Here is a 24,692-nt window from a genome sequence, read left to right as displayed (position 1 = left end):
CAACGGAAACATTTAGCTTGGACCAACATATCAAGTTTTCCTTTGTGGAGGTAGTTTTCCCTCATTCTTTTACATTTTTATTTCTTTAGGCCAATAGGCTTAAGCTAACAGTTTCTACCAAGCCATTGAAATCTTTCATGTCAATGTTTTTCTTATTTTTAGATTTGCTTTTCTGGGATGGAAAATTGGTAATATATATGGACATCACATCACATTATATGGTAAACAAACCACTGAAATATTTTACCCAGATCCATTTATATGGCCTTTTTTCCATAATATCTGGACACACAATCAACAACAGCAAGACATTAAATCTCAGACAGACTCAGTACAAATTTGTCCTATGTACCTTTTGGCAAGAGAATATCTTCTGTGAGAGAATAGCCTTACATTTCCTCTGCAACAATGGTTTTCAACCTTTACTCCATTGCAGTCTCCCATGAATTTCCCATTGCAGCAAAGACCTCTGCTTCTTGTCTAAAAGTCTGCTAAAAATGTAGAGGTACTATTTCTTTGTTACCTTTTGTGTTCATGTGCAGAATTAACAGAATTCTAGTTGATTCTGGAAAGGCAGCAGAGGATGACACTAAAAAGGGAACGTCACTTAAGTTCTGCCTGCATTCTTGGCTTAGGAACTGAAAATCTTTAGTTCATCTAAACCTGAGATTCATTCAGTCCTCCTCAAACTGAGTAGCTATAGCCTTTCAGGAGGTCTGTATTCTTCCAAAACATTGATGGTGGTACATTGCCCTTTCATGCAATAATGAACTAAACTGAACTTCCTCAAAAGAAACAGATCTAGGTTCAAAACACACTTCTGCAAGCAGAGGTGAGAAAGAATTTCTGACAACAGAGAGCTAACATCCTCCCTGTTGAGTGACCTTATAACAACTTTAAAGGCTATGTAGAAGGAGACGTTCTCTTTCCTTTGCTTCTTTGCAAGCTGGAATTAAGGCTACCCAACTACCCAAAGAAATGGGATCATGACTTTGTAGCCTGGTATTTAAAAACTAATCCACAGCCTTGATTCCTTACCCAAGAAATGGAGCTGGCAATCCCAACACAAATGAAGGAGAGAGATCCCATGCTGACAGGAAAAGAAATCTTATAACTTGAATTCTCTCCAGAATCTATCCAAACATGTCACCCTGGACTCTTTTTCTAATCCACAGAATGAGGTAGACATTGCCAGCCACATATTACATGTCTTTATTTTAGACATCTCTTTTAAAATGAAAAGATTGAAATCTAGATTGTTTCTCTCCACTGCTAAAAAAGCAGCCTGTGCTGATTGCCTCAGCTGTGAATATTTAGAGTTGATCAGATGCACCTAATCCAGACTGCTTCTTTCCATATACCTTGTTATCTTCTTTTTTTCCAAACAAAACTTGCATTTCTTTAAGAAATCTCCTTTATACTATCTCAAACAAAACTTCTATAAAATCCAGGATGAAGAAAAAAAGGCAAATGAAAACCTCCTGTTTTTCAGGCATTCACATCCCAGAATAGACTCTGAAATCTAACCACCACTATTTGGGCAGCCAGAGGGAGAAACAGACTATAAACAAAACTAAAACAGATTTTATTGATTTTTCCCCATGCAGGCTAAGCTACATGCAAAATCAAAATCAAACACAGAAGATCAATAACTAACAGCAAGTCAAGTGCATTTTCCAATGACTTCTCTCTCCACGGTTTAAGGCATTTCTGCAATAAAACAGGTTAAGAAAGATACCTACAAATTATGGTTTGAAGTGGATTATGTCCCTTTTAAAGGTTCATTTCAATATGCTTTCACACCGATATTCTACTCCAGAGCTGTTTGCCAGGTGTACTTCTCTATTGTCTGTGTATCATAATGGTAAGACTCAAAATGTTTTCTTTCACAGCAAAAAGAGCTACCATGAGTTGTTGCTTTGTGCTAAGCCCTTTGACCCTGAGCTATACATACACACTTCCAGCTTACTGAGCTATGGCACCCCACCACATCAGTGTTCTGACTCCAATAGCAAACTCATAAATAGGGTTTAACCTTAGAATCAGAGAATAATAGAATCATTATGGTTGGAAAAGACCACAAAGATCATCTGCTCTAACTCCAACCCATCCTCACCATGCCCACTGACCATATCCCTCAGTGCCACACTTCCATCTTGAACATCTTGAACAGGGATGGCGACTCCACCACCTCCCTGGGCAGCCCGTGCCACTGCATTACAACTCTTTCTGAGAATAAATTTTTCCTTATATCCAATAACCTTGCAAATTTTGCTCAGAACTTGGCATAAGCCAAGGATAAACATAAAGATACTATGAGTATACTGCACACGTGTAAGGGGCATTCTGGGGCACAACTCCTCTCTCATAAATTGAAGACTGTTTGCTGGAGAACGACAGATTCCAAATAACTTAGATTGCAGCAAGGACACAGCCTACAGCTGTGTGCCACAGATCCCTCCCTCCAAAACTGTTTGGATGGAAAACTTCTATAGTGTTTTATTACAGTCCCTGGGACAGTTCCTAGTTCCCTCTGGATTGCTTATGTATCTTGCATTTAAAACTCCCTGGAATTTCTCATACAAATAAGTATTATAAAAGGAAGGACAATTCAATTTACATTTGATGGGGTACGAAAGTCACTGTAATTGAATGATAATTTGCCATGAAGCACGGATGTGAGTCCTCATGTTTGCCTCTTGACCTGAAAGGATACGGCTAGTGAAAATGTCTAGCGGATAATTACTGCCGGGCTAACCCTGAGGCTTGGCTATTATTCACAGGTCAATCTCTCTAAGATAATTCCCAGGATAATATTACTGAGGAACATGCTCCCTCTGCATAATGCAACACCTGCCTCTCTCTGGTGAGATCCCAGGAATGGGGAGATGATCTTTGTCTTTTCTTTGCTATCTGTATTAGGCTTTCTTGTAGGGCAGAGAATGAGAGCTGCAAAAGGGGAAAATAATGGAAATATCACCTTGTTATAGGCAATCTGCCAAGACTTATTTTTCATTATTTATCAGGGCTGCAACTTGCAACTTGCAGAGTCTGTAAAGATGGGGGTACACACAAATGTCACTTAATTTGTCACTTCTATTGCTGATGACCAAAAGGAAAAATATACCTGTTGAATAAGATCCAAAGTTTACTTCCAGGACCCAGATGTAGAAGTCAACTCTGTGCTCATTTTCAGGTAGTGCCAAGATGGTGTCTGGTCTTCTATAGCAGTGCACGTGCACAGGACAGACCAGGTCATAACCATGCATTGCAGTGAGCTCAGCCTGCCTTATTCCCCTCCGGGTCCTAGAAATTTATGGCCAGAAAAGATCTCCAGAGGTCATCTATTCCATCCCCTTGCCCCAAGGCAGGCTTATCTATGGGGAGGTCATGTCTGACAGATGTTTGTTTAACTTGCTCTCATAGTGATGGAAACTCATCAAGTGTTGCAGACTATCTGTGTATGGTGCTCAGTGTCCTTAGTGCTAGAAATCTTTCCTTCCCAGTGTTATAAATCCATCCTTTCTGTTGGAAGACAAGAAGCAGGATAAGTTGATCAACAGTGGGAAAACACATAATTAGGGGGGGGGGGGGGGGAGAAAGCAATACCCAAGGGAGAAAATCAGGGGCAAAAAAACCCAGCAGTCTAAAACCAGAATATAGGTTGGTCTGCAACAGCAGAATTTTGCAACTCTGGAAGTAGTACTGAAGGGAAGAGTTTAGTGAGCCCGGTGCCAGCCATAAGGCTAATAATTAATAGCAATTACACATCTGGTCAAAGGCCATTGGTATAGTAAGGTTACATGATTAGTCTGGACAGCAACATAGGGGGAAGATGGGAAAAAGTATATAAAGGTCTTAATTAATGCTACTTCTAATGCTATTAATAATGTATGATAAGCTATTTAAATATTAATTTCTTTTATTACTTTCTCTTATTTTGCCATAGTATTGCTTAGATAAAGATCATCTCCACAATAGCTCATATATGAAAGTTACTGGTAAATTTTCAACCCTGTACGGCAAGACACACAGGTCTTCATGTTGTGATTCAAATTATTATAAATCTCTTTAATTTCAGTTGAGTTAATTACGTCTTTCAGCTCTTTAGATAGATACAAAAACTGGAAGTATCATGTGTACTTACTTATCTAATTAGCTTCTATATGTTGCTTCTTGTTTTGTGTAATCTTTTTTTTTTTCCTTCTTTTAGAAAGTATAGACAAATAAACTGGTTTGTTGTACAGCAACATTGTATGGAACAACTCCAAAAGATACCGGCTTAAATTGGAAACAGCTGGGAAAGGGGAAATCAGCTATCAGCCTCGAGTTACTACTACTGTAACTGGAAACAACTTTACAAGTACACTTGGATAATTCATATTATTTTGCCAACACTTTGAAGTTACACTTTCCCCCTTCATTTCTTAAGTCAGCAAGAAACGGTTATTAAAGGCATCTCTTAAAAAAATGAAACTGTCAAGATGTGGCTTTGAAATCTCTGAAAAGACGCCTGTAACATATAATGTGCTATAAGCACGTCTATTAAATCATGGCTCTTGTGGTTCTAACACAGAAATACCAGAAAAGAATTCTTTTCACATAGGATCAGTAGCAAGACAATAATGGAAAACATTTGGGCCGAAGGTAAAAGTTGGCTAAAGCAAGCTCCTTTCCATCTGCTTGTTATCAGTAGTTATAGGAGCCAGGCAGGTGACCCATAAATTTTTTTTAAATGACAGACTTTTGTTTTTGACTGTGTCACAATGAAGGGTCTTGTTTTAACTTTATAGAGATATTGTCCAGGACTTCAACATTAAATAGCAGCTGTTAGTAAAGAAGAGAGCAGTGCTGGCAGAAACGAGAATGATTTTCCCATGTTGGAAAGAAGAAAAATTCTAAAAAATAGTCTTCAGAATTTACTAAACATCCTTGTGTTAGAAAATAAGTAGACTGAAATCAACGTGAGCAGTGACCAACTGAAGAAATGAAAAGGGAAAGAAATGAAACGGGAAATAAAAGCATGAAGAAGGACAGTGTAAAACTTATCTAGGTGTGCTAAGAAATCCGTAAAGAGGAGACGCGGGCACACTTTATTTAGCATTGAACCAAGGATTCAAAGGTGAAACTCCACAAGCTCACACCAGAAAAAAGGTTCAGATGCTTAACAGTGAATGCACTTAACCACTTAAGCGCACTTGTGATAGGCACGGGCAGGGGGATCTCTATCTCTGAATATGTTCAGAGCGTCTCTGGAAGATAAGAGTTGTCTGCAGAGGAGTTTCTAGGCTCCAACAGGGAATGAATGAAATTCCATCACCCTCATTAAAGAGGAGGTCAAGGTGGAAGAGCTAATGGTTTCTCTGACCTCAACAATCTTTGAAATTATGAAACTGTTAGATTAGGTTGCTGATCTAATTGTCTGGGTCTCTTGGAGTTGTATTTTATTTTATTTTTTTTTTACACAGGCTTCTTAACTTAATATATTGCTTGTGGCTTACTATAGTTGGGATAGATACACTGATTAATCTTAGGTTATTTCTCAATACATAACTTCTCTAAAAATGATGCTTACTTTCGTAGAATGTAGGTGCAGGTTGGTATTCAGTAGCTATAATGTGACAAAAACCTGTGAGTTCCCTTAAAGGCATTCTTTATACTGCATCTTCTCTCAAATATTTTGTCACCAAGAATGTTACTGAATTGATAAATCAATTAAATAATTTTAATTAACAGCAGTAAAGGCAAAATAACATGTAATTATAAGTGATTTAAAAATGTGAGCTCTACATTTAATTTTACTTGCCTTTTTAAAGCTAAATTCCTTCTCTGCCATCCATCCAGTAAATTTCTTGGTGCTCGTTTTGTAACCAGAGGTTCTACAGACGCAGGAAAAGAAGAGTGCTCTTGCAGAGATATGCCATGTTTCCTAACCAAGCAAAGGCAATGATGTGAAATTCTTTAATGATCAAGCTCTGGGATTGATCTTTCAAGACAGCACCAAAGGAAAAAAAAAATAATCTAAAGCAACTTTTAAGAAATCTCAGATGGACTTCAGATGAGATTATACGCATAGATGATCTACCTAACCTTTAGGGCAAATCTGGTTGCGTGTAAGCTTTTCCACTAAAATAAGAAATGAAATCAATCTATGAAGTTAAGACTTAGATCTTGAGTCAAGGCTGTGCAATTACAGGGTTTTATTCTGTCTCATCATACAGCTCTTAAAGTCAGACAACAAAATCACCTCAATTTTCATGAATGCCTAGGCCAGTTCACCTTTGAGGGAAATTATACAAAAACTAATGTCTCCTGTGGTTTTAAGAAGAAATGAGAGGAAACTCCACCTTTGAGCTGACCCTGAGATTTAGGGGAACCTAAGGGTTTGAATAACTGTTAACTATTGGCAAAGGAATTTAACTCATTCTTGTGTGGAGCCTCATCCTTTGTGAACTGCAGGCACAGGAAGATTCAGGAGTTGAAACATCACAGATTGGTTTAGATTGGTTTTGACTAAGGAATGAAATTCAGAAAAGTGCAGACAGAGTGCAAGAGACAAGAGACTAGTATCTTTAAATGCTGGCGTTTAAAGCATCAGTAGGGAGTGGCATCTTTACAACTTGCCTCTTTACTGAGGGGGAGAATTAATTTGTCAGTGTAGAACAAAGGTGTGATCTGAATGATGAAGTCAATGCAGACTGATTGGTTGTGCAATATTATGGAGCAGCACCTGATTTGTCAGTATCCTCTTCTCATGCTTGTGTGTCACACATTTAATACACATGAAAAACAGAGAAGTAGAGAAGGCCAACAAAACTACTCTTCATTGAAAGTGAAAGTGAACAATATAAACAAGCAAAGCACTGGGTGCATGTGTGCCTTCAATTCAGCCATCAGGCTGAACACCCACAGCACTCATAATATTTCTTCAGGGGTCACTTTCTGTTGCTAATGCTGCTGTAATGGTTCCATACCTTCATAAAGGAAAGGCTATGGGCAGCCAAAGGAGCAAGTGTTGGCAGAAAAGAGCAGTGATTAGAGTCCATGGCTGGGAGAAAAGGTCAACCACGTGAGCTGCTGGGCTTAACACAGGTTTAACCAATGAGATCCTGTTACACAGAAGGTGAAAGTCGGTGATCCAGTGCTTTACTTTGGCATAATCTGTGTGCTTTTTAATTCATTAGCAGCTACGGAGGAGAAATGTAGCTGCTCTTTGCTTTGGCCCTCACAATCAGGCACTCACAGAACCTGGGGTACATTTTGATGCCAGTCTTGTTCTTGCACTGTTCCTTCCATTTGTTTGCTCACTGCCTTCCTTCCTGCCCTTCTTTTCTGTGTTGTTCCTCCTGACCCGTATTCTAACCCTCCTTTCTCAAATGTGTTTTTTCATTTTTTTGTTTTATAACTTCAGCTCTCTGGCCTCCCTCCTTTGGTTTCTTGTGGGCAACAGTTCTGGGTATCTGGTGCTTTTCACTTCACTCCCTGCCTGTCAGAAATATTAACATATGAAGCTTGATGAAAGAACAACAAACCTGCTGATAGGCCATGCCAGCCAGAGCCTTGATGCAATTAAATACTAATTCAGATTCAGATTTGTGGCAGTTTGCAAGCAATCCAATCCCAAGTCCACTTTGTCCTGAAGATACAGCTAACGTAGTGCTGTTCTTAACAACAATGAAAAACGGGTGTAGTTCTATGTATCTCCACGACGAAAGGCATTTAGCCTTGCTAAAAGCAACTTAGTCTCACTGGGGCTCTTTTTTCCCATGTTTTTTCTTCAGAAAACAGTTAGAAAGCAGTGGTTTTAAATTGTTATGTAAAGGATGTGAAGTTCTCTGGTAAGATGACAATGTTGTGTTTTCCTATCACTGCTTTCCCAAATCATGCAGAACCATTGTTTTAGGCTTTTACAATCCAAAACCAGATATGTTTCATAGAGTTATTGATTCCTTTGAGTTGGAAGGGGCCTCTAAAGACCATCTGGTCCAACCCCCCCCGCAACGAACAGGGACACCTACAGCTCCATCACAGCCCCTTCCAGCCTGACGTTGGATGTCTCCAAGGATGGGGCATCCACCACCTCTCTGGTCAACCTGTACCAGTGCTTCGCTACTCTTGTCATTAAAAGCTATTCCTTATATCCTTAGTCTCCCCTGTTCTAGTTTGAAACCATTTCCCCTTCACCCATATACTGAGTACAACTGTAGTTACTTGCATGGCTACATTGTTACCACACTTAATATTTAATTGAATATGTGTAAAAGTGTCATAACTCTGTTCCTCATTCCTTTTACAACAGAAGGCAGCTAGTCATGCCTGACTGTTCTTTCAGAGAAGAAATTTTTCACAGTATGCAACCTGAACCTCCCCTGGTTCAACTTCAGGCCATTACCTCTCACCCTATCTCTAGTTGCTGGGGAGAAGAGGGCAGCCCCCACCTTGCTACAGCTTCGTTTCAGGAAGTTTATCTGTGTTCTGTGATTGTGTGTATTTGTGTGTGCTTTTAAAGACCTTCTAAAGACTTTCTGAAGGTTTCATGCTCATTATCTCCTGTTCAGGAAGAATCACAGAACCACACAGAATCACAGAATCACAGGGTTGGAAGGGACCTTTGGAGATCATTGAGTCCATCCCCTCTTGTTAAAGCAGGCTCCCTATAGCAGGTTGCACAGGTAGGCATCCAAACAGATCTCAAATGTCTCCAGAGAAGGAGACTCCACCACCTCTCTGGGCAACACGTTCCAGTGTTTTGTCACTCTCACAGTAGGGAAGTTTTTCTTCATATTAGTATAGAATTTCCTGTGGGGCAGTTTCTGCTCATCTGCCCTTGTTCTCTTGTTGTATGTCACCAAAAGGAGTCCATCCCCACTGACTTGACTTACACAGAAAAACTGATCTAAAAACCTACCAGCACAATATCTGGCCCCACTGTTATACACAACATTACATTGAAATAAAAACATGCAGACGTTATGTGTGCCAACCCCATCCTTCAGTCTGGCTCCCTGTACATCAATATCACAACAAACGCAGTGCACCATACATCAACACACAGTTCCTGAAGAAAGACACTGGTTCGATATCAGTGTTCAATCTCCTGAGCTAAAGAACAAAACAATGTATTCAGGGAGGTACTATTTTATAAATATGGTTTATTAACCTGGCAGGCTTTAATGTTGTTTGAATGTAAAATGAATCCCTCCATCTCACATGAGTATTGACAGAAAATGCCATCACAAATGGCACCATTGCACAGGATGGTAAGAAAATTGTTTTCTCGTGCACCATAATTCTGCCGGAGAAGATACTCAGCAAACCTCTGAGCTGCTGATGGAGGAACTCACACTTTCACCTAATCTTACAGCAGACTGCTTGATTTAGTTCAGCGGAATCTTTATGAACTCCTAATTTAGTTGTGTACCGATGATTTTAAATACCAACTACAGCCAGGTACATAATAATGGGAGATTAATTGGGTATGATGCAGTATAAGAAATTCAGATAATTAAACTGTAAATGCAGTGTACTTGTCAACAGGACTATCAACAAATGTAAATAAAATAGCTTAGTATTTCACAATACAGTGAAATTAAAATGAAGGAAAGATTGCTACAGACATTTATACAACATTTAAGCATGAGTTTTGAAAAGTAATACACATATAACTGAAACATTTCTACCAAATCCTCGAAGACTGCTAACAGAACTGTAACTATTTAAGAGATAGAGAACATCAAATGAACATAAAGAACATCCAGGAGGTAAATATCTGGTTATTTTCAGTTTGACTTATTGTGGAAAAAAGGCAAAGTAATCACCTGAAGGTTTTGGAGTTTGCAGAATCTTGCATATATTTTGACAACTTATTAGTAATTAGGTGTATATGATTTCAAAAACATTCTCACAGTATACTCCAGGATATTTTTGCATATCCTTCTCAAAGCTTTTATCATGCATTTGCTCCTTGCACCTATCAATATAGACTTCACAATTTATTTATCTGTACCGGCAGAGAAATTCAAGGATTGAATGAGAACATCTTCACAGTATCCTTGTTATCCCAGGTAACAACCTGGGATTTGTTTGTGTCCTTCCAGACAGATGTCAATTTAAAACAGGGGAGAAAAAAAGAACAGTAGCAAGGGACTGACTGACAAGTGCTATCAAGCAAGAGTTCCTTCAAATAGTTTATGAAAAGGACACTGGATTTCATTAATTTTTGTTTTCACAAGCTATCTATATTAGAAAGAGTTCATTCAGAGGTATTAACTGTTTTTGTCCTGCAGATCATGTACCCAAATTCAGAGCTCACCTTCTCATGGCAGGCGGCCTCTTTCCCCCTTGCCCTATCTGCAATAGGCAGATAAGAGGCAAGTGGAAAGGTCTTGCATCCTTATTTTATGCAAAGAGTAAAGGCATTTATACAGGGCTGAGTATGCTTTCAAGGACCAACTTAAAATACATAATTGCTTTATCTGCTGATACAATGAGGACTGTGCTATCTTGGCTACACAGGTGGGAAAAAAGAGCGCTCAGAAAACTGCCTAAAAATTTTCTAATTTGCATGCTCCATAGTAAACCTTCTCAACATGGAAACTTTTAACTATTTCTAATGGCATGACACTTCAGATCATTTCTATCAGCTGGAGGCTACCAAAGTGCAACGAAAGTTAACACAGACAAAGACTGTGACTCAGACAACACTTGGCCATAAACACTTTTTGCTCCAAGTATGTGGACATTCTACTCAAATTTATGTGATGGGGAGTTGTGCAGCAGGCATGAATTTGGGGGTGCAGAATAAATCTTTCCAAGGAGAATCTCGCACAATAGAGGTATTTGGGGCCACCAGAAATGTCACAGAGCTAGATGCAGAGAGGACAGCACAGTGCACAATTTTCTTCAGAGAAGTGGCCAAGAGAAAATCAAAATACCTAGATCCAAATTCAGTAAAGCATGAGGACAAAGACAATATAAGAATTCTACTGCTGTGAAGGTTAAAGAGCCTGCAACCATTATTGTGGCTCTACTCAGAGTTGCAGGTGAGGACAGGATTGAAATGATGATTTCCTACCTACAATCCATCTTCCTGGAGTACAGAAATAAGGAAACTAGCAGAAAATTTTTTTTTTCCCCCATGTCGTAAGTAGGAAAATCAAAGAAGGATACAGGAATTGGGCTGAAAGGAGATGAGAAAGGTGGGAGTAGATGGTAGGAGAATCCCATTGAGTACATCTCATTGGGCAACTGCATGGCTTACTTTTGCCTGGTAATTTGCCTCCAGGTTGAAACAAATCACAATATCCTTTGGACAGGAAATTTCAAAGAGGAGAGAAGCCACTTTGACAATAACTTGACTCCTCAGGCACTTCAGATTTGGTTATGGTGTATGTCGCTGTTATGAATTAGCCAAGTCAAGGATCCAGAGGATTAACCTTCACCTTAGCAGGGATATTGTGAAGTGGCTGATAACAGTTCACTGTACCATTCATGTATGCCAACTGCAATGGCATTAAGTATGAAGGGAACTTACAAGGATGGAAACGCCTCCAGCCAGGAATCTCATCCTGCTTCTTTGCCTGAGGATATCTAGTCCAGATAGGCAATCTAAATCCCCACTATGGAAGTGTTGACACAGAGGAAGGAAACTTCAGCTAACATTTAGCTGAAGCTTCACTGTGTCAGCAAATTCAGCCAGTCTCCCCTTACACTGTTTCCAAGAGCTGACAGAGAACATGGACTTGTCTTTCCCCCTAAAAAGACAGAAAAATGGAAACACTAAGATATCTGCAGCTACAGAGATGCCTTTGGATGTTGACAAAGATAGGCTTTCCAGTTTTTTTCTCCTTTCCTCATCTTTTCCTCTGATCGTCTTGTTTATAGTACAGAGAACCACTAGGTAATTCAGGTTTGACAGGGACTGAGGGAGATCTATAGTTAAACCTTCTATCAGGTGCAGTTAGATTAAAGGCTTGTCCAACCATTAGGGTGGAGATTTCATAACTTCACCGGACTCACACAACTTCAGTGGACCACCTGTTCTAAGATCTGATTGCCTTCATGCTGAAAATGTTAAAAAAGAAATGACAGTATTTTTAAAGCACATTATATGAATTCCCCCAGTATACAATTTGTATTCTCAAAGATTGGCTTCAAACTTCAAGTTACCAAAGTTACCACGGTGACAGTCTTGTTAATTCAGTTATAAATATTCAATTTTTAAATGTATTTTTGTTTCTCAACAGTGCTCTGTGTTTCAGTCCATATAAGGTAGCTACACTGGCAGGTTTATATCTGAGGAAAAGAATTACTGTGAACATCAGCAAATATGTTTTTCCTTGTTCCACCTGTAAAAACAACATCAACTTTACCCACTAGTTTTGTGGCACTCTATATTTTTTCCAAATCCTTCTGATAAATTATCATGGATCAATGTCAGCCATGCACTGTAGAAATGATACATGTCTAATGAAAGAGGTAGCATACTTTAATATTTTCTGCTAAAGGACAGGGTTCTGGAAATCAATTTATATACTATAGGCTGCAAGGGTCTGAGTATATCACCTCTTTCCATCCTAAGTTTATTTTCTGGAAAGACTATATCATGAAGGAACAACAGCAAAAAAGATAATAAAACAATGTAAGTACTAAAGGGGACAGGGAAAGGTGTTCTATTTATCCCATCAGCCTTTACAAATATCAGTCAGCCTCATTTCTATCCTATTATATACTGGCAAGATAGAGCACTATAATCTACCAAAGACTTCTTTGCAAATCCAGAATAGATGTAAGATTGCTAGATCTCAGCTTTGTGGCTCCACACTAGGTCCCTCAAGGTCCCTTAATTCAGCTTCCGAGCAAGATCTATAACTAAAATGTGATTGAAGAGAGACTAAACCAAGCAGGATACAATGTGAGAACAGAGGGCATGGACAGATGCTCATCTCTGATCAGTGTCTGTGGCTCTTTTTCATAACAGTAGTAGTGAACCCTTATGAGGCAACAAATGGCTTTCTTTTGCAGTCCATTAATTTGGCATCCTAGGTACATCAAATTAGAGTCTTTCAGGGAAAAGGATGGCAACTGCTGATAGAAGAAGAAACTGTCAATTTTGTAGTAGAACCAATAAAAATGTGCTAATTACTGTTCATCTGGACACTCCTTGACACAAGAAACTATGTCCCTTGAATGATGGTTGAACTTGCTTGGGGAAAATACTCCTATCTAGATACATGCTGTCTTCTCACCAAAATTCAGTTGTGCCAAGGGCTCCAATAAGCTTGAGAAATATCTTTAATAAAAGTGATAAATGATTGCTCCTGTTTCATGTCTCCATCAACCCCCTACTTTCAGTAAGCAAAACAGAGTTCACTGTTATAGAAGATCTTTCAACCTCGAGGTCTTTGAGGACATGGCACCAGCAGAACAAAGGTCTTGATTCAGTAGATGCCCTACAGGAGTTCTCTGTGTGTTTATTATGGAAGCTCAACATGCCCAGTGTGCAACCAGAGATTATTTTTCTTCCAAAGGCCAGGCTTGTATGGAATTCTGCTAATTAAATGCACTATAGAAATATCAGCCTTTACCCTCTCACTGTATACATTGCATCCTTTGTCCTTCACATAATGATTTTAAAGTGTTCTGCAGACATCATTTGATAGAATAATAGGATATTATTATTGAATCTTTATGTCTCCTATTGTTCCAGGAGCCTTGACCTTGCTTCCCCAGTACAGAGGTCTGTCTACCAGACTAATCACATTGATATCTGAGTACCTCAGAGGAGATCCTTATGTGGCAACATTTCTGCAGGAACTCAAAACTGGCCAGGAACACTGATAAAATCCATTTATAACCCTTGTGCATATCTTCAAGGTTATAATCCAATTCCTATTTAAAATGTAAATCTCCATCCTGGCAGCATGGAGATGTGTGGTTCTGATAACTCAGACTCCCCCAGTTCTTAGAGTACCCTATATAGGTATTGGTGGACGTGATTTGCTGTCAAGACAGTAACCATTGGGAACCAGAACGAATAGATCCCCATTCACTGCACAGTCATGATTAATGCCTTTGAAATACTAAACTGCTACGGGAGCAACTCTTCATTTATGTCCTTCACTTTCGTTCGATAATACAATGTATTAACACTGTATGTTTTACCATGGACAAACAGATATTAGCACATCTTCTTATGAACATGTTGTTTTTCCTTGACTGCATGTGTTGTATAGATGTATCTATAAATATACATGCACACAGCAGGGTACGTATGATACATCTGGCAGGGAATGGTTACCCCCAGCACAATACCGAGTTTTAATTTAATCTTGGCTTGTTTTCATAGCTGTCAAAAAGTCTAGGTTAGGTTGATAGTTTTTTAGAGGGAAAAATTACAATTTGTGCCAGTTGTGTTTTGTCCCTCCTCTTTAGCAAGTCATGATCCTTGTGAGGGCTTTTTCCTCCAGCAGTGAGATAGAACAAACTCTGATACAAAAGCTGGAGATATAGAGATATTCCCCAGTATCATCAATGTCCTTTGAATATCGGTATGTCTGACAAAATAGCCAACTGCTCCATTTTACCATTCACAGCCTCTTCATTACTTCTTCATTCAGTTTTTGAAATGAAAACAGAGTGCTTCCCTGTTGCCTCACCACACTTTTCATTTGTCCTGGAAAATACTGTTTTTTTGGTGTTTTTTTTTTTTTTTTTTTTCCTCTCTAGCACAGTTGAGATGCCTAGGCTGTGGTTTCTTTTTATTGAAATATCTCCAGGAATCCCCAAAAGAAAAAAGAAAAGAGGCTTTATATAGCGATATTACTGCTACATCAACCTCTACCAAATCAATCAGATAGAGTCAGAAATCTAAACACTCCTTAAAACACATTTATTTTAATAAAGACATTTCAAGAACAACTTGCCTGTCACTGTTAAAATGTGTATTTTAAAGAACTTGCCCAAAGCTGCACAAATCCAGACTCGACTCATTACTGTATAAACATCATAATATGAAATATATAACTATAGCCTGGGCTGAGGGAAGAATACAAGCATACACTTACTGTTTAAAACCAACAGAAAATCAGTACATACATAAAGTGTAAAGCTATACATTGAAACTATGCCTGAATAAAGACATTCTTCAGTGTTGGATTTCAAAACCAGAAATGTTATAAGACTTTTAGCTCCATCCTTACATGTCAGGCCATTATAGCTCCTGTTAATTTATGTCTGTACTTTGAAATGTGGAGTTCCTAACTTGAAGCTGTAGAAATACATTTTCCACTTTTTTTTTTTTTTTTTTTTTTTGAGTCTGATTAAAACCTCGGTTCATCACTTTAATAATATGCCAATTTTCTATTGATTTTATTTTCCAAAATACTTTGGTATGTGCACTCACAGAATTGAGGGACACTATTCTGTGGCTGACAAGTTCTATTTATTATTTGTTAAGTACAAATAATGTTACAGTTCTAAAAGGCATCTCATGCAACATCATTAAATGAGTCAAAATTTGGAGACCCACAAGGTATTGTAAAATCAGTGGTAGTTACACTCATTCAGAATAAGTGTTGGTGGAAGTCAACATAAATTTGTCAATTTGGAAGTCAATATGAAGTCTGTAATTGTTGTGAGAAAAGCATTATTTTATACTGAAAGCGTTGAAAAGAGAAAAGTTGACTTTTGGTGGGTGTTTGGAGAGTTGGGGATGCTGGAGAGAATAGAGGCGCAAAAGTCAAGAATAAATTATGTTAAGGAGTATATGAGCTGCCATGAAATTATATGCTGGTTATTTCTTACACTTCAAATGAACTTCTAGAACAGTACATTGACATGTCAACATCATTTATTCAAGCTGCAGGAACCTGGGAACATTTCTTGTCTTGATTCAATCACTTTAGTTAAATCTCTTGTTACCAATACAGAAAAAAAAAAAAAAAAAAGTCTTTTTTCAAGTGATAACTATTTATTAAACAATGAATTGAAAATGACACTGCAAATATAATTTTGTGTGTTTTGTTCTTTTCATTTCTTTAAAGAAAACCAGCGGTGAGATCAAGAGGCAAGTAATGGTGCTTTGGAATACCAGAAGAAATGACTTGATTTATCAACTCCACTTGGGCATAAATGCGTATGGAAAGAAAATGATAAATGTATAAATCCCATACACAATAAATGAAGTTTTATGCCTTTCTCTCATTATTAGAAATAAATCTTAAAAAAAAAAAAAAAAAAAAAAAGATGGTGTACTTACATATTTCAGATCCTCATTTGTCTAAGAATAGAAAGCACTCAAGTCATGTGCCAGAATAACTCGGATGGTGTCTTCTCAATCCCTTTTTGTGTTCACGATCCACAAAAATCAGAGTGCCACTGCAGTGGTCCAACCATTCTCACTACAGAAAAGGAGCCAGGTGTTGTGTGTCAGAATAAAACTGGCATGGACTTGTAAAGGTTGTTTGTTTGCTTGGCAACTGTCAGGATATTGCTGGTATGAGCCTTCATAATTCCAAAGACCCAGACAGATTCTCCCTATCTTTGAGCAATTAATTGTAAGTTCCTATACAAAAAGGTGTAGTGCAATACCTCCACAACCTTTTTCAGCGATTACCACCTCAACAGAACAGCAATCAGCATCTGTCTTTAGATATGTATTGATACTAGGAAATTAATGTCTTCTTCCATATTTCCAAGTCATCCACCCCCAAGCTGTCTTCCCATGCTTTGATTTCCACAGGAACAAAATTTGGTCAGCCAGCTCAGAGTAACAGCCTTGTTTCTACCCAAGATGCTCCCGGATCAGTACATAGGACACGCCACAACCCACTGGTGGCTTTTCCAGTTAAATGTGGTCTCAAAGGCTGAACGAGGAGCAACTATAGACCTAATGTGAGATGCTTCAAAGTGAGTAGAAAAGGATTGGGCCTAAGTTAGTAGATACTCAGATTTAAACCTCAAGAAAGAGAAAATATGCTTTCAGTGGGACAAACTGCCTAGCAACAAATTTATTTCTGTATTTCTTCCTCTCTAGATTTCACACTTAATGCGGATAATAAAGCTCATTTACTTATTTTAAGATATCAGTAAAATAGTGGAGTTTTTGCAGACTTGCATTGGTCTTCTTTAAGAAATTTGGGAAAGAGTCCAGAATTTTACACGTAGGAAAGTCCAATTGCTTCAACATACATAAAAAAATGACTGTATCAACCCATATTTTTCATTTCATGTTGTAACTTGGTAGCATCCTCAGAATTTTTTTAGCAGCTCAGTATTTAATGGCATCTCGAACAGAACTCTTAGTTTTGTAGACACTTACACCCTAATATAATTTTATTGTGAGGTATGTTTGGACAGTACCACTTATTTAGTGACAACACTCACAGGTGGAATATGTGGCACAGCAGTGAAAGCGTGCCAATATATGATCTTGCTAAGGGCCAATGGCTTCTGGTAACAACTAACTTGCCCTTCAGCGTTATCAAAAAATAACTTGGAAAAATTTTAACTACAGACGTAAGGCATAGCTCAGCTTGGCTGTCCACACAAAATGGTCTGAATCCACTAGAGATACCCTGATTACCCTGAATGTCCTTCAGCTGCCACTCCAGAAAGAGAGTTTTTCTGCAGATCCTGCACCTTCTTTGCCAGTCCCTGAAACGAGTCTGGACATCTCAAAAGGATCTGCTCATTTCAAATGGCTATAGATGTATTATAAAACTAAATCATTCACTAAGTCACAAGTTATGAATCGAAAACACAGTTCTTAGTTCTCTACCACACTAAATTGCCGCTCACCACATGCACTGCATGCACACTACCCTTCCCAGAAGTACTGCTTCAGGCATTAGATTGCACTGGTATGTCTATGTTTCCACGTTGTACACAGTGTATGCACATAAATTAATGCTGGAATAGGGCATATATGTCTTTTAAATAATATACTTGTTATTTTTGTAAAAACTAAAACAGCAACATTTCCAAGAGGCTGTTATGCTTTGATTATTAGGAGCTGGCATGAATGGATTCAAGTAGAGATAATGCTGTAAATGTTGATTGTGTTACAAGTTACCCCACGTACTGTCACTTTCGGAAGTAGAAGTTTAAATATAAAACACTTATTTTTAACTGGGTTAATATAAGAACTAAGGGAGGAGATGTTCAGCTGGGGTAAATAGAAACTTCTTGGATGCAAGTGGCACTACTCTTAATTATGGCAGGGAAGAAAATGAAGCAGTGCATCTTCTCTCCACCAGCAGCTCTACTAACATATTCATGATATTAATTTAATAAAGAAAAGAAAAATCACAATACAAGAAAAGTTGACATCATTCAAAAGTATGTGGTGAGCCCTTACAAAGCCCTATGAGTAAATGAATGGAAATGCAAAGTATATGTCTTAGCCCACTAGGCTGCTTCAAATCCCTGAACTAAAATATGAATGTTAAATAACCATGTTTTATTTACAAGAACCAGAGTATTCCTCACGTAATTAAAATTGAGAAGATCTGTACTGAATACCTCCTGTTGACACCAAAGTTCTGTTAAAAGGAAAAACAAACTAAGCAACAACAAAAAAGATGAAAAAGAAACCAAAAAATCAAGCCACTAGTTCAAAATATTTTCACGAACTTTAAATATTTATGTTTTCTTCTTGAAGCTGCAACTCCTGAAACACTATTATTAAAAATAAAAACAAAATAAAAAAATATGAGCTCCATATTTGAAGATAAAAAGAACAAAAATTCTGTAATAATTAGAACCACCATTTCTGAATACCTTCATTTATCTTGAGTTATTAAATATCCCGGAGTTGGAATATTCATTTTGAGTGTCTACTCCATACTGCTTGCACTTTTTAATACTATGTAAACAAAATTACAAAATCTAATAAGTTTAGCCCAAAAGAACCTTACTTCTCAAAAAATCCAACTATAGGAGCCAAAGTTCTGTTTTCTTTTTAAATGACTTTCTCTATCTTTAGCTTAAGTGTTTAAAGACTCCATAATGAAGCATAGTACAGACTCAAGCATAAGAAGGCTGAGAGTATGGGCTTTAGGGAGATCAAGGGCTATGGAGCTGCTCACTTTTTGTTACGTTAACCTGCCCCGGGAAAGCAATTCCCTTCTCAGCCCCCATGCCCAATCCCCATAAGTAGATACATATGGCAGTACTGTGATACAGAGAGCACACTGTGGTATTTTTATTGATACTGGAACTGCTCCTTAAGCAAAGTCTTCTCTGCTCAGCTATGAATTAATGCCATTGACTCTTGGTGAAAGGCGAGTAGTCATAAAGTTTAATGCTAGCTTTAGAGTTAGAGTCCTGCTCTGAATAGCCCTCGGAAGGTGCCTCTCTCTGCTGACTTTAGAGAGAATTGCTAATTAAAATTAGGTTAGAGACAGATTTTGTGCATCTGCCAATCCAGTGGGATTGATTTGCAGTGATGTGCTTTAGTCTTTGTGAACATTTGGTCCATAATGCTTAGGCATGTGTGTATGGATAGAAAACCAGCAGCAGCAGCAAGGCAAGTTGGGCATAGCTGTCAAAATAAACATGACCCACCAATATCCTTCAGAAGGTCTTTTCCTTCTATCCTTTCTCAGAACATTGGTTGAAATAAAGCCCCAAAAAAGGCTCTTCCTCCAATGGATTTTGACCTGTTTTATAGAGCTAATCATCACCTGAATATATATATATTTATTTTATTTTATTTTTTGCCCACTTCCAGCATTCTGTTGCAGGCTACTATTTAGAAAATCCATCTTTCTTGAAGAATTACGATCACCTGTAAAGGTTGAAATGTTGGCTATCAAAAATCTTGCCTATATCCAGAAATGTTTATGTAAGGCTTGAGCTGTAGCGCCACATGAACTGACAGATTCATTTATCATTAGTAGGAACAGGCACATTAATTGCCTACAGTATCGATACTATCCTCCTGCATTAACAAAACTCTTCTTGATCCTGAATGTACCACCAGAACATCCTTTATTAAATAAGATGAATAATACTGGGGCCAAGGGTTGCCCTGCTTCAGCTGAGAAAGCTCAATTATTTATGAGTACTTCACTCATTAAGACACCAACAGATTGCCAAGCCTTGTAAAGACAGCTTTTTGGGGTACTGAATAAAGGTTATTATTCTACTTATATGCATCTTCTGTATCAAGGAATCAACAGCAGAAAACTGAAAACATTTAAATCCTATACAGCTTTTGGACTGCAGCAGAACCTTAGAATGGTTTGGGTTGAAAATGGTCCTAAAGATTACCTAGTTCCACTCCCCTGACACAGACAGGGACACCTCCCACTACAGGGAGGTTACTCAAAGCCCCATCTAGCCTGGCCTTGAACACATTCCAGGATGGGGTGTCCAGCACTTCTCTGGGCAACCTGTTCTAGTGCCTCATCAGCCTCTGAATAAAAAATTGCTTTTGAATATATAATCTGAATCTACCCTCCTTCTGTTTGAAGTCATCATTGGTTATCCTATCTCTATACTCCCTGATAAAAGAGTCCCTAGCTTTCCTGTAACCCCCTGTGGATACAGAATGGACACAGTGAGGTCTCCCCAGACCCTTCTCTTCTCTAAACTGAATAACTTCAACTCTCTTCATAGAAGTGCTCCAGCCCTCTGTGCATCTTCATGGCCTCCTCTGGACCCACTCCAGCAGCTCCATGTCCTTCCCCAGAGCTGAACCCACTCTGCAAGCAGAATTTCACAAGAACAAATTAGAGAGAAGGAGTCCTCACCTTCATGAACAGTGAACCAGGATGCCTAGAGAGGCTGCAGAGTACCGATTCTTGAAGATATTCAAAATTTGACTGGATACAGCTCTGATCTGCTGTAGCTGACTCTGCTTTGAGCACTGAGATGGGACTAGATAATCTCCAAACCTAGTGGCCACATGTAGCTACAATTGCTGCACTCAATACATATGAATTTTGGTGTTACTATCCCCCTTCCATACATCTTGTTGACTAATTATGTGTTGATCCTCTCATAAATGACATTTCCTCCCTCCTTTATCATCTAATTTCTTTATATTGGTAAGAAAGAATTATGGCTTTTTCTATTCCGCCAGGGGGCTTGGGAATTTTTCTCTCAGAATGTTAGAAAATTTTCTCCATATTTGGAAAGAAGCATTTTGTTTGCACACAACACACATTGCTGGGGGATTTTCAGTGCTGACACTGTTTCGGGTTGGCACAGATGCTTTATACCTGTGCAGCCAAAAGAACTGGCAGATGGTTGGTGACAAAAGGAGCATCCCATGGAACTGCAGGAGAATCATCTCAACAGACTCAGGATTTCAGAGCCTGAATGATACTGTTCAACAGCCAAACCATAGCACAGCTCAGCATTCAGCCAGAAGCAAGGCAGGTGCTTGAAACATTTGCCAGGATTCCCAGATTCAAAAGAGCTTATTCTCCAATCCAGAAGTAGATCTGACAATTGACTGTAGGAAGCTCTTTCAAAGGGATCAAAGGGCAGCTACCCAGTGTAGGACAGCATCTCCAACCTAGGCTATGTGGCTTTCTGATAGCAAGATGACAGGCTTCTCCAGCATTGCCCTTGCCAGGACTCAAAGCAGGACAGGGGGACCAGTAAGCATGTACAGTATTAAATGAAATGGCAGCTCAGAGAAGAAATGTGTTACCCAGCAGGGACTCTTTGAGCACATGTTGCCAGGACCACATGATAGAATCATCTTCCACCTCACTGTATGTGGTTCCAGGGACCAAATAAGTAAGGTCCCACTGTCTATGCCACAGTACCGCACAACCACATCAAACAGAACCCTTGCTGATGGGGCTGGGGAGAAAGGAGTCAAGGTTGTTGAGCTTAGTATGTTAGACTTGCCAGATTGGGATCAGCTCTGCTTCCTGCTTGATGGCTTCATATTTCAGGTCATTCTACCACAAACAGAAAAATGACATGGAGTTCTGTCTTCCATCTGAACTTAAAGAAAAATGTTTTCTTCATCTTTCCTTTTTCCAGTTAGTGGAAGGATACAGGTCTTTGCTACTCATTCTTAATTTATTTTCTTTAATTTCCTTCCCTAGTTTCCAGTATTTGCCCCTGCTCAAAGTGTTCCCAGCTGCAACTGCAATAAATTGTCATGATTCACACTTCTTGTTAAGCAATAGTGAACCAGTCCAGAATATGTTAAACCTTCTTTTAGAAAAGAAATGAATGAAGCAAAGATCGCTGCAGTAATCAGACTCAGGAAGATTCTTCTATACCTTTGCATTTCAGAAGATGACATTTATCAGATGGAAAGTCTACAAATATGTGTTGACTGTAAAGGGCAGACTATGGATATAGGATTTGATGTACAAATGTAATAGCCTTTCTGCTATCATACGTCAGCCTGTACAGCATAGTCACAATGCTACAGAAGGGAAAGCATAACATAGAGACAAACACAAAAAGTAGCTTGCAACTTGCAAATGGATAAAAGGAATCCAAGTAAAACAATTTTTACTAAATGTCCAATGGAGTCCTGTGGAGTTAGTCTCTCTAGAGGAGACAAGAGAATCAAGAACAATATTATCTCTCTAAACGCAAACATTGTTAGGGAGAGAGGATGCTGATGGGATCAGGCCAGGGAGAACAAGAGAGCTCTTTGCTGAGTAAGTGACTGGTGTAGGAAAGGTTGTTCACACTGATGCCTTAGGGCTTTGATTTCATGACCAGGAGACCTTGAGACCTGCCTCAACTGATCCTTCCCATAATGAGTGGATTGAGCGCATTAATCAAACCTGAGATTTTGGGGCTCAGAGTTCAAAAAGCTACCGGAGGTGAAATCATTCCCCTCCTTCCTCCTTTTCTTGTCCTTTCCAAAAACAACCCAACTATATTTCTTTTTCTTCCCATTTTACTGAAATCACCTGGGGGTCAATTATCTTTCTGGGATGGAAACCATATGCCCTTTCACATTCTTGAATAAGGTTAAGCTGCACATGATGAAACCGATCAATTAAATCTTGTGGGAAGGAACAGGGAGAATGAAGCCTGGCCCGGAATTACCAGTAGTTCTCATTTGCTGACAACCTAATCCAAGGTATCAGATATATATAGAAATGTGCTTGGCATGAGGAACAGGAGAGAAAGTGCTGCTTGTATCATTGTAAAATCTAGCTATGCTGGAAACATTAATATAAACAAGATGGAGCTATGTCCTGCCAAAGACTGGTAAGAATTTAACTGTGGGAGAATTTAATTATTTCAAAGATAAATGTTCCGTGTGATTTTGTGTTTGCAGCTTGCAGACTGCTTTGAATACAGCAGATCCCCTGCTGATTTATGTTCAGAAAACCATAGAATCACAGAATCATAGAATAGATTCATTTAGAATGGACCTTAAAGATCACTGAGCGCCAACCTCTGTGCCATGGACTGGTTGTCCCTCATCACCTCAGGCTGCCCAGGGCTCCATCCAACCTGGCCTTGAGCACCTCCAGGGATAGAGCAACCACAGCTCTATGGGCAGCTTGCTCCAGCGTCTCACCTCACTCTGAGTAAAGAATTTCTTCTAAATATCTAAGCGAAATCTCCCTTCTTTTAGTTCAAACCCATTCCCCTTTGTCCTATTACTATCAGACCACGTAAAATGTCAGTTCCCCTCCTGCATGTAGGGTCTGTTGAAGTACTGGAAGGCCTCAGTGAGATCTGCCCTGAGCCTTCTCTTCTCCAACCTGAACAAGCCCCTATCCCTCAACCTGGCCTCATAAGAGAAATGCTCCAGCTCTCTAAGGATCTTCATGGCTCTCTGGAGCTGCTCCAACATCTCCATATTTTTCTTGTGCAGGGAGCCCCAGGGATGTAGTACTCCAGATGTGACCTCATGAGGGCAGAACAGAAGGGAACAATCCTCTCACTGCCCACAGTCACCCCCCTGTTGATGTAGCCCAAGATCCTGTGTTGGTTCTTATCACTGCAAATGGTTATCCTTCAAGATAGAACCTGGATAAATATATATAGTATATATATATATATAATCTGGCAGAGATAAAAGAGAAGGGAATACAAATGTGGAAATGATCTGTTGGGTCTTACACTGGTAAAATTCTACACGAACAAAAACTGCAAGTGGAAATAAGAGTTACAGGCAGTAGCAAGCAACTATAAGGAAACAGTACAACACAAACTAAGACCTGCTTACAAATAATTCCTCAGAATCCTCTAAATTGAAAACTTTGATGCGTGTTTCACTTAATTTCCTTATCAAACAGCAACTTTCCCTTTGTCAGTGAAAAAGAATAACTCTGAGAACCACTCAGTCCAGGTTTGAAGAAGGTCGGTTGCACTTGGGGTAACATTTCAGAGCAGTTACGCTTCCTCATTACTGAGCATTTGAAAAGTGAACTACTGAAAAGAAATAAGCATGCACACACACACACACAAACACTCACAGATGTCTACTGTTCTGGCTTCAAATAACCGTTGTGGAGAAAGAAGGGTAGTATATATATAGGCATGCACGTGTGTGGGCATGCATGGGAAAGCAAAGTGAGCTTTATTTTTACTCTGAATCCCACCTAAACAAAGATCCTAATGTTATCCCCTGGAATGAGGTAAGAAACATGATCATTTGGTTCCAAGACCTGCCTGCAACTACAGTTTTTGTAGCCCTGAATGAGCAGCAGGCAAAGCTAGAGAGATCAGATGAACTGCATTTAGAA

General features: G+C 38.9%; 1 protein-coding gene across 21 annotated transcripts in view; it reads right to left on the bottom strand.

Annotated features, from left to right (window-relative positions):
* The window catches only part of TENM4 (teneurin transmembrane protein 4), a 645,160-nt gene that overhangs the window by 485,717 nt on the left and 134,751 nt on the right, over positions 1–24,692 (bottom strand). For 14 of the 21 annotated variants that reach the window (XM_046902783.1, XM_040646792.2, XM_040646975.2 and 11 more), the window contains one exon: positions 16,259–16,400. The exons of the other annotated variants lie outside the window; for them this stretch is intronic. The gene's annotated coding sequence lies outside the window, so the exon portion shown is untranslated. The remainder of the gene's footprint in view (positions 1–16,258; positions 16,401–24,692) is intronic. 21 annotated transcript variants of the gene reach the window in all.

Source organism: Gallus gallus, chromosome 1 (assembly GCF_016699485.2).
Source record: "Gallus gallus isolate bGalGal1 chromosome 1, bGalGal1.mat.broiler.GRCg7b, whole genome shotgun sequence".
Classification (NCBI taxonomy): Eukaryota; Metazoa; Chordata; class Aves; order Galliformes; family Phasianidae; genus Gallus; species Gallus gallus.
This window is presented reverse-complemented; position numbering and strand designations above follow the sequence as displayed.